The sequence below is a fragment of the Adelges cooleyi genome, unplaced genomic scaffold (assembly GCF_023614345.1).
Source record: "Adelges cooleyi isolate 19-005CV unplaced genomic scaffold, UGA_ACOO_1.1 ACOO_flye_CR_arks_rails_tigmint_CR_PRNA_332, whole genome shotgun sequence".
NCBI lineage: Eukaryota > Metazoa > Arthropoda > Insecta > Hemiptera > Adelgidae > Adelges > Adelges cooleyi.
Window position 1 is genome coordinate 25,246 of NW_026096005.1, and position 10,297 is coordinate 35,542.

Genomic DNA, 10,297 nt, shown 5'->3' on the forward strand with positions numbered 1-10,297 from the left:
GATCGCCCCGCATGCCTGACACGTTTCGATCGCAGATTTTGCGAAGCGGTGGAGATATTGCATGAACGCCCCATGTCCCGTTAGGAACTGTGACATCTCATGCCCTATCTCCATCCATCTGCACTTCAACCGCTCTTCGACCCTCGGGAAATAGCCGTAAAGGTACCTACCCTTATCGGACGTCTCCCAGCGGGTCTGCCATTCGTTCACCACCTCCGCCTCGATCTCCCTCTCTTCCTCTACCGAGCCTTGCCTCCTCCTGCAGCGAGCCACGCGACAACACTTCTTGAGCTCCAGGTCCAGAGGGAGTACCCCCGCCAAGACCGGGCACGCATCAGTACTTGTGGTACTGTACGCGCCGGTCACGGACAAGAGAACCCTTCTCTGTGCTCGGAGCAGCAAGACTTTCGTCTTCGAGTTCAACGCCTTCTCTCCCCAGACCTCGGACCCGTAGGCAACCCTAGGCAAGAATACCTGTCGGTATATCCTGCTCGTAGTGTCACCCCTAAGACCCCAAGTCGAGGAGACAACTCGTCGAACTCTCTGAAACATCGGTGTTGCCGCACCCACTACTCTCTTGACATGCTCAGTAAACTCCCACCTATCGTCCAGTTGTACCCCCAGGTATCTCATGGACGTCACCTCCTCCAGCCTTGCACCCCCCATCCTAACGGTATAGGGTGGAACTAGTCTTCCCTTCAGACACATGACTTTCGTCTTTGCGGCTGAAAAGGTCAACTTCATTCCACGGGCCCACTCTCTCGCCTGTTCTAACTTGAACTCCGCCTTTCGGATCACCTCAGCCCGCGTACTGCCACACACCATGAGCAATGCGTCGTCCGCATACCCCAAGGTGAGCTCTCCTTCGTGCCCATCAAGACTCAATAAAGAGTCCATCAGAACATTCCAGATCACTGGACCGTACTGCGAGCCTTGAGGACAACCCTTGGACAGAGTTCGGCGTACCTCAACCGTCGGCGCAGTGATTAGGGCAAGCCTACCTACCAGATAGTCCCTCGTCAACCTAATCACTTTCTCCTCAGCTCCCAATCTCCGCATATGATGCAATATTGCCGGCCACCAGGCATTGTCGAATGCCCCCGAGATGTCCAAGAACACCCCGAGCACATACTTCTCCGCCCGGCTTTCGACCCATTCCCTCATCCTACATATTGCACCAACAGTAGAACGCTTCTCCGTAAATCCATACTGATTGTTGCTCATCCTCGGACTCACCTGGGCCCTCAGCCGCCGACAAATCAGGTACTCCAGCGTCTTTGACAACGCCGGGAGTAACGTGATAGGTCGGTATGACTTCGGGTCAGACTTGTCCTTGTCACAAGACTTCAGCAGGGGGACTACCCAGCCTACCTTCCAGCACTTGGGAAACTGCTCTGTTCGCCAACACTCGTTGAAAAGAGTGGTCACTATCTCCGCCATCACTGGCCAAGCCACCCTGAGTGCTCGGGCTGTGACGCCGTCATACCCAGGGGCCTTGTCCTTCCCCATTCTCCACACCGCTGTTCGGACTTCCTCCTCCGAGAACTCTACGCACTGGTCGTTTACCACCGCTGGTTCCTCCCTTACACTGACCGGGGTCCCCAAGTACACACCCGTCTCCTCTCGGAGTCGAGCATGGTCCTCGGTTTCCCCGTCCAGCGCGTCAGGCGGCACCAACGACTTCAACAGCAATTCCGCGGTCTCCACCAAGCCAGTCGTGAACTCGCCGCTCGCCTTTCGGAGAGTGGTGAGAACATTCCTGACATCGGTTTTGGCCCCTTCCTTGATCCAGCGGTAGACGGACCCCCACGGCTTCGAGTTTCCCTCTTCCGAGGTGAACTCTCGCCAAGCCCGCAGCCTTTCTCGTCGCTTCACCTTCGTGTACGCATTTCTGCTTCTCCTAAGTTCGCTACCTAGCCTTTCGGCTTCTTCGTTCTCTCCCGCCGCCCTCGCTCTCGCCACGAGTCGCCTTAGCCTTCTGATCCGCCTCCGGCTCTCCACCAGCTCCTCCGTGAACCACGTCGGAGGGCGAAGAGCTTTAGGTTTCACTTTCGGCATTGACGCCTCACATGCATGAGTTAGGGCTTTGGTAAGGTAATCCGCTCTGGAGTGGACGTCCTGCTCCAGCCAGTCAGATTGACCGTCAAACAGTCTCTCCGCCAGCCTTTGCCTGAATCCATCCCAGTCGGCTTTCCGGTACGCAAATCTTACCACACTCGGTGTACTCGCCTCCCTTCTTCCAATTGCGAGTTTAAATGTTACCAGCCTATGGTCACTGTCTATAACGCCCGAGAGGTCGACCTCCCACTCATTGACCCGGGCGGCAATGTCGGTTGACGCGAACGTCACATCCAACATAGCCTCTCCCATGGCCGCCGAGAAGGTGGGCACCGCTCCCACGTTACAGCAGATCATTCCACATGCTGCGAACATTGACTCGACCGTCTCACCTCTAGAATCTGGCCGTGGATCGCCCCAAAGCGTCGATCTCGCATTCACGTCCGCCCCCACCAGCAGACTCACATCCCCGAGCCCCCGGATCACTGATTCCAACCTTGCGGTATGAATCTCAGTGGAACCCGAGAACTGGAAATACGAGCTACATAGGTAGAAACGTTCGCTTCCTGCGGTAATCTCCGCCACCACCGTGTGAGTGCCGCTAAACTGAGACACCAGCGCCACACCCAATGAAGGGTCCGCCACCAATATCGCAGCCAACGGTTTCTCACCCGGCAGGGAACCCGTTATCAACCGAAGAGGCGGTTTGCTGAGTTCAGCCAACCCACCTCTCCGGCCAACATAGGGCTCCTGGATCAAGACCACGTCCAGTTTCCGCTCTCTCACCGCGACTAACATGTCGTCAGTCGCTTTCTCCCCCCTACCCAGGTTTATTTGGCCTAACCTCAGTTCGACCATCTAAACTTCCGCGACTCTCGCCGGAACTCTTTCTCCCAGACCCTACATTTTGTCACGTCCCCCGAGGCGTGACCGGAGGCCCATTTGACCGAAGCACACGAAGCGCACTTCAGCTTTGAGCCCTCGGGGCAGGCACCAGTGTGTTCGCCAGCACACCGCGGGCAGACCTCCTTCGGCGCACTGCAGAGTCTCGCCGTATGGCCGTACTTTTGGCACTTAAAGCACCTCAGTACGTCAACGAGAGGCTCTACCTTACACCTCCGGAGACCCGCCGCCAGTGTCTTGCCAACAATGGCACCCGCCACCTCGGGAGTCGCTTCAAACTCGACTACTCGAACCCGGTTCGTAATCTCTGCTCGCTTCCTGGGCCGGAGCTCCAGACTCTTCGACCACCCAGGCGCCAGCTTCACAGAACCCTCGTTCTGTTTCTCCAGCGCCTCGGCGACCTCCGAGTCCTCCAACTCCAAGCCCACCCCGGATATTTTTACCCGAGGGTTCCTCGCCTGGACCAGCCTCGACTCCGCAAATCCCTCGACTACCTCCCGAGTCTCATCATTCCCCGGTATGAGGAAGATGCGACCGGCCTCAACCACCACCTTCTTAAATTGCGGTTTCTTCGTCCTCGCAGACACCGCTTTCCAGAGCTCCTTCAGGCTCTCATCCCTCTGCTTGGCCAAAGCCTCGCTCGAGAGAGTTTCGCCCGTCGAAACCCCAGCCGCGCTTGTCTTGAAGACGAAGCCGCTTTGCCCGCTTCTCTTCTCCTTCCTCTTAATCTCCTCGATCACTAGCTCGGTCTTTTCCTTTACCACCCTTCCTTTCTTTGGCCTCTTCCTCTCCACCTTCTGCCATCCAGGTTTGGACGTAGGTTCCGGAGCCGACTTCGATTCCTCCTTCCGGGTTTCCCCTTCAGGCTGAGCCTTAGTCGTCCCTTCCCCAACTTCCTTCCCCGCCTCGCTCCCTGCCGCCTTTGCTTTCTTTTTCTTCTTCTTCTTTCGCTTCCTCTTTTTCTTTCCGTCACCTAGAGTCTCACTCTGTTCCACCTCCATCGTTTTGTTCGCCACCTTTTCGACAACAGGCGACCTCGCGGTCTCCTGTTGCACGAAAAGCGGCCCTTCACTCCACCTTTCTACCCCTTGACGTTGGCCAAAGGAAGGTTCTCTCCTCTGAGATCGAGATTCGATCAGCCTACCCGCGATGATCATCTGGTTGAGGACTAAGTTGTCCACAACCTTCAAAACACCGGCACGTATTCTGTCGAATTCGGCCTCCTTGGCCACCGTCATTCTCACCTGTCTCGATTTCATCGTCGACACTTCATCGCGAAGACGATCCATCCATTCACGTGCCTGCAGGGAAATTGCATGAGAATACTCACGCAACTTCGCCGAAGTCAAGACCTCGGCTTCCGCCCAGTACGCGTCTGAGTGGTCGTCTCCCGACTCACTGCCGACTCGCCTCCTTTTTGTTTGTGGTGTCACAAACACACAACCAACCGTCTCACTACTCCCTCCTTCTACTCCTTCACCGTCTCTTTCGTTTTCTTTAAGGTTTTCCATAAAAATCCCACGAACCGGGGACGACCAACTGTCGAGTGTGACACTGCGCCCCTCTGTCACACCAAGGGATTCCTACCCGCCCCTTCCCAGGGGGGCCGGGGGTCCTTATACACACGGCCTATTTTCCTCCTCCGTGCCAACCTGTTCCTCGCAGCTAAGTCCCCGAGGTTAGGAGGTATATGAGGCATACAAAGTATACCTCGTGCCCTTTCCGCTAGGCAGGTCTAATAGAGACCTCTCAGTTTACCGGACACGTAAGTGCCGGGCCGAGAAACACGTTTGACCAGTCCCCACCAAGACTGGTCCGCTCCAGGGCGCCGTTGGGCCTCCCCACCGACCACGCGCCAAGTCCCCGAGGAGACCGGCGTGTGGCCGAATGAGAAGACGTCAACGGCTTACTGGCGGTAACCTCAACCGGTGAAGGTCAGCGATTACCCCATGGAGTTATCACCCACGGGAGTCCTCCAAAACTCCCGCTTCGTGCAATCAGTGTCCAATCCGCATAGCAATGTCCAATACCAATTCCCGCTCATATTCGTCGTCAAGGGTCCGAAGACCCTCTCAGAAACAGAAGCGGGAATATTGATGGGCCAACGAAAGGCAACCCATCATCCGATCTACCAAGATGGACGGGGTCGATCGGTCCCCGACCATGGCTGTTTCGTCCCAGTGCTCACGCACCTGACCTCTTTATCAAGAGGCCGTTAGAAGACAAGGCCAGCCTGACCTCTACCCGACAACCCGAGGCGCGCCCCTGTGGGTACGCGTCCGGCCTGGCGGGCCGACGGTTGCCGCAAGCGGCTTTTGAGCTCCGTCAACACCCACGGTGATTTATCTACATTTGCCTTTGTCTAGTCGGTGACTTTCGCCTATTGGGCCCGACGACCACGGTTTTTCGTTCGAGGTGTGCCTTCCTGTAGGAGATTGCCTTACTTGGCCACGGACTCTCCAATCCGACCCGCGCCGTTAGCCGGCTACGGCACGACAGACGCGCGCTGCTTTCGCGGCGGGCGGCTGCCGAAACCGTAGACGTTGTCCATCTGGCACCACGAGGAGGTGGACACTGGGGTTTCGCCAGATCGCATTGCTGATACAGTCTGGTCCCGGGGCCTTCCTTCTGCCCTTTACGCGTGCCACCGCTGCTCCTATTTCTCCCCGTGAGAATTCCGGAGCCTCCGGTGCTAGTGGCGTTAAGACAGGGTCGAGTGTCACTGCCCTGTTGTCCGGGAACAGGCCTCTCGTCACCTTCTCCAACGTGGCGGCTTCCATGCGGTCCGTATCTGGGGCCCTCTTAAGCTTTCTCATCACGAGCCTGTATGGATTGCCCCAAGGATTGCGGTCCACCGACTGTACCAGCTCGTTCCAACAGTTTCTTTTGCTGCGTTGAACGGCTCTCTTTAAATTTTTCCTGGCGTCTTTGAGGGCCGAAAGGGCTGCTGCGAAGATGTCGCTGGCATACGTTTCGCCTCCAGTTCTTCTGGCCGCTTCGCGTGTGGAAGCACGCGAAGCACGCTTGACGGCTCTTCTGGCCCTTGTGCAATCTGCACGCAGGCCAGCTATCTCCTCTGTCCACCAGTGGGCAGGCGGTTTGGACCGCGGATGTCCTCTCCTAGCCGGGAGAGAAGAGTCACAGGCGATTGTAACTCTCCTCTCGAACTCGGCTGCCCACCACTCCGAGCGTTCAGTCGAGTCTTCGGGAGGCTCTTCCTCCACCCGGCCCCATTTTGCAAGGTTGTATCCGGTTCGGAAAGCCTCTAGGTCGATCCCCTTGGCAGTATTCCATCCTCGTACCTGGAGGTGGGTTGGCGGGCTTGCTGGGGTGGTGCCCGCGGTCACCTCGAACTCGATGGCGTGATGGTCGGATTGGTTGTCCACCTCTGACCGCACCCTCCATCCCCCTAACATGCGTGCAGCGGGTTCGGAGGCCATCGTAACGTCTACGATGGAGCCAGCGCCCCTACCCACAAAGGTAGGTTCCGTCCCCTCGTTAACGATGATCATGCCCAGTGTGTCAGCAACTGAGACCAAGCCATCTCCGCGCGCGTCGGTTACCCAGTCTCCCCAGGCAGCCGAACGCGCGTTGAAGTCGCCCGCAATGATGACCTTACTGGCTGGCCCAAGGGACCGCACGCTGGTCTCCAACCTTTCCAAAAAGGAGACAAAACGGGCTGGCGGGATGTTTGGCGAGACGTAACAGCTATAGATGTGTGTGCCACCTATCCTTGCTGCCACGTACTCTACATCCCTCTCGACGGATCCCACCGTCACTCCTGTCCCGAACACTCCCAGGGCCGCTCGACCAGTGTCGGTGCTAGTTAGCCAGCCACCGACTCTGTGTGTCTGCCTGTACGGGTCCGAGGCTATGACCACGTCGATCGCTTCCTCAGCGATCGTCTGGGCCAGGGTGTCCTGGGCCAGCCTACAATGGTTGAGGTTCGTTTGGAGGAGCCTCATACACCAGGCTGGCCGGTAGAAGGACCCTGCATTGGGTCCATCTCCATAAAGGACACCTCATCCACGGCGTCGATATCCTCTATAACCACCGAGATCTTCTTTTTATGCTGGGGTGGTTGTTTCGTTAGCTCGTCGAACGACTTGCGGTCCTCCCTGGACGCCTTGCATTCGATGATCTTGTGGTCTTTCGACCCGCATCTAAAGCAACCACCCTTCCTATCTGGGCCAGTGCAACCTTTCATTAGATGTCCAACTCCCAGGCACCTGAAACAACGTCGCGTTGTTCGGTCGCCTTCAGGTTTCTCCTTGATCGATGGTTTTTCCTTGCTTGCACCTTCTGGCCGCCTGGAGGTGTTGGTTATGGTCCTGTTCCTCCTCTTCCTCTTCCTCTTCTCTTGCGGTGGGTTAGTGGTAGCATTGACTTCGGTTTTTTCTTTGCAGTCCTTCGCTGCGTGCCCCTCCTTATGGCACCGGAAGCACCGTCCTGACCGGTCTGGTCCGTTGCAGCGGGTGGACGTGTGGCCCCGCTCCAAACATCTGAAGCATCGTGGACCTTTGTCCTCCATGACCCTGACGCGACAAGTTGTCCATTTGACACTTATTTTCTTGGCTTCGACCAATTGTGCGGCTACCTTTAGCGGGGCCAATAAGCGGGCTACTCCTTTGGTCCCATCTTTGCCCCTCGAAACCACCGGAAGGCGCACGTCGTTCCAGTGGGCTGCCGCTGGGCCGTCCTTAACGATGCTTCTGATGGCCTCTTTGATGTCGTCTGCTCCGACCCACTCCTCGACATCGAGCACGAGGACGCTCGCTAATTTGTTAGGCCTGCCGACCCTGATGGACTGGCCAATAGCCTTCCTTATCTCTTCGGCCACTCCATCGGCCTGATCGCAGGTGCCCTTCAGTTGAAGCAGCACCGCTCTGCTCTGGGTCCTTCCTGTGCCTTTTATCGACACCCCGAATGACTGGAGGTTTACAGATGCCATGATCTTGCCCATGACGTCCGAGCATCTCATGTCGCTGGGGATTGGGCCAATGACTATGGCCTCCGTCCTTGGTGCCCTCCAATTTAGGTCTTCTGCTGAAGGCCCTTTCCTAGGGGGGGGGGGCCGCTCACACCTGCCTTTTTGCCCTTGCTGACAACTTCTATCCACTTCGGCTTGGCTTGTGCGCTTTGGGCAGGGGACATACTCGTCTTGGTGGACTGCTCGGCTTTGGTTCGCTCCGACTCACTCACCCCGTTGCTTTCTCCTAGCGGAGGGAAGTCCTGTCTGACCTGGGTGTTGCCCTTTTTAGGTTTCATTTTGCATACATTTTTGGGGGATGAGGGGCCTCCTTTCGCCGTCTCTGCTTTCGGTGGGCTGGTGTTCGTCGCCCCGTCGACCCTCAGTGGCCTTTTCCTTTTACCGATCCCTTCGATCAGCCCGGTCAGATTCTTAGCCGCGACCTGTATTTCCCGACTAATACCCCTTCCGTTTCTTGCTCTGACCGCGGCTTCGATAGCTTCGACGTTCTCTTTGAGCGTTCGCATGTCGTGGTCACTTTCTGCCAGGCACGCATTTGTCGGCTGCTGTTGTGGGTTCTCTCTGATTGCCAGGAGACAATCTAAGCCGCGCACAAATAATATCAATTTGTCAGCCGCCTCCTTCACAGTTTCAGGTAACTCAACGTTTGCCATTGCCATATGAAGGGCTTCAGCTTGGGCTGCTGCTCTTTCCATTCCGGTCGTCAAGATTCCCTCTACTTGCTCGGGGTTTTCCTTTGGCGACCCATCCTTGTTAAGGAGATCCTCCTCCTCAAAGGAAGTCTCCGGCTTGGCTCTCTTTGTAGTCCTACGCCCAAAGGTCTTTTTGGGTCGTTCTCCGTTTCCTGTTGCTGCAGTAGTGTCGATGGACATTGAGGTTTGTCCACCCGTGTACGCCTGCTCTTCACGCACACAATCAGTAGTTTCGATGGCATTAATGCCACCGCCTGGGGCCTGACTCGACGCCCCTACCGGTAAGTCACGATCGCTTGACGACGGTGCCGGAGAGCTCGCGATATGACTCTCCACCACCGGCGACTGGGTGTCCGAAGCCCCTGTCGCAGTAACGGTGTATTCCCCCTCCCTAACCGTTGAAAAATCCTAAATACGCTACTGCTGAGAACATGATATTGCATGACAAATCAAGCTTAATAAAATAATGTAAATTTGATACCTAATATCATTTGGACAATACTATTAACAGTTTTTTGGAAGAGAGTATAGATTGAATATTAAACAAAATATTTAGAGAATATAGAACTTTAAGAGAGAATTCTGTGAAGTAGAAGAACATTAAAGAATATATGGTCAATATAAAAAATTGGTTATGATTTATTATTAATTTAATCTTATATATGAATTTAAGGATTTTACAGTAACACTGTTTTAGTTGTATGCTAATATAAAAATAGATACCTACACTATTAGTGTCACACGTTAAGATTGAGTTGTGAATTTTATACTAATAATAATTACACACACACACACATCAGGTATAGTATAATAACATATAGTTTTATTTCATGAAGATATTTTTGGAACACATAAACGTACAAGATATGCTTTGAGTGTAAATATTTAATTCCATTTATAATATCTAAACGTTTCTAATTTTTTTTTTATATCTTTATGTATATTTTTTCTATAGAGAACAGAATCTCTTAAGGCTTACTTAAAGCGAGTTACTATTGACAAAGACAAATTTCAACAAGAAACTGCTGGGTACAAAGAAATAACAGAGTTGTTGAAATCAGTGGCGGTTCTGGCATTAAATTGTTGAGGAGGCAACAACTGTACCCTCGTTGATAAAATAAAGCGCAAAACCCCCAGACCTAAAATTTCTACACACTAGTTTTTTTAGCGTACTTCCCTTTTTTAAGACTTTTGCTTATTTTCCTAGTTATTAGTTATAATCGCATTACCCGTCATCTATTAAAATAATTATCATTAAGATAAATGTAAAGTCATAAAAACATACGTAAATACAATTTACAAAAGATGAAATTGTAATCGTAAAAGTTTTTGAATTTTGAAGTGACTAGTATCTTTCTAGTAAAAAATAATTCTTATTAAAGTTTAACAACATATTAAAATATTTAAAACAAATTTAATAAAGAAACCAATTAATAATTTTAAATAAAACAAATTGTAATATTAACATTTTTTTTGGACTAGTATCTTTCTAGTACCTAACAAAAAATGAAAAGTACAAATTTTAGTAGGGTAGAAGTTAAATAATAAAATATGTTGAATTCAAATTTGGGTGTATGAACTAGTATCTTTCTTGTAACAAAAAATTAAAAGAACAAATTTAAGAAAGATAAAATTTTAAACATATATGTTAAAT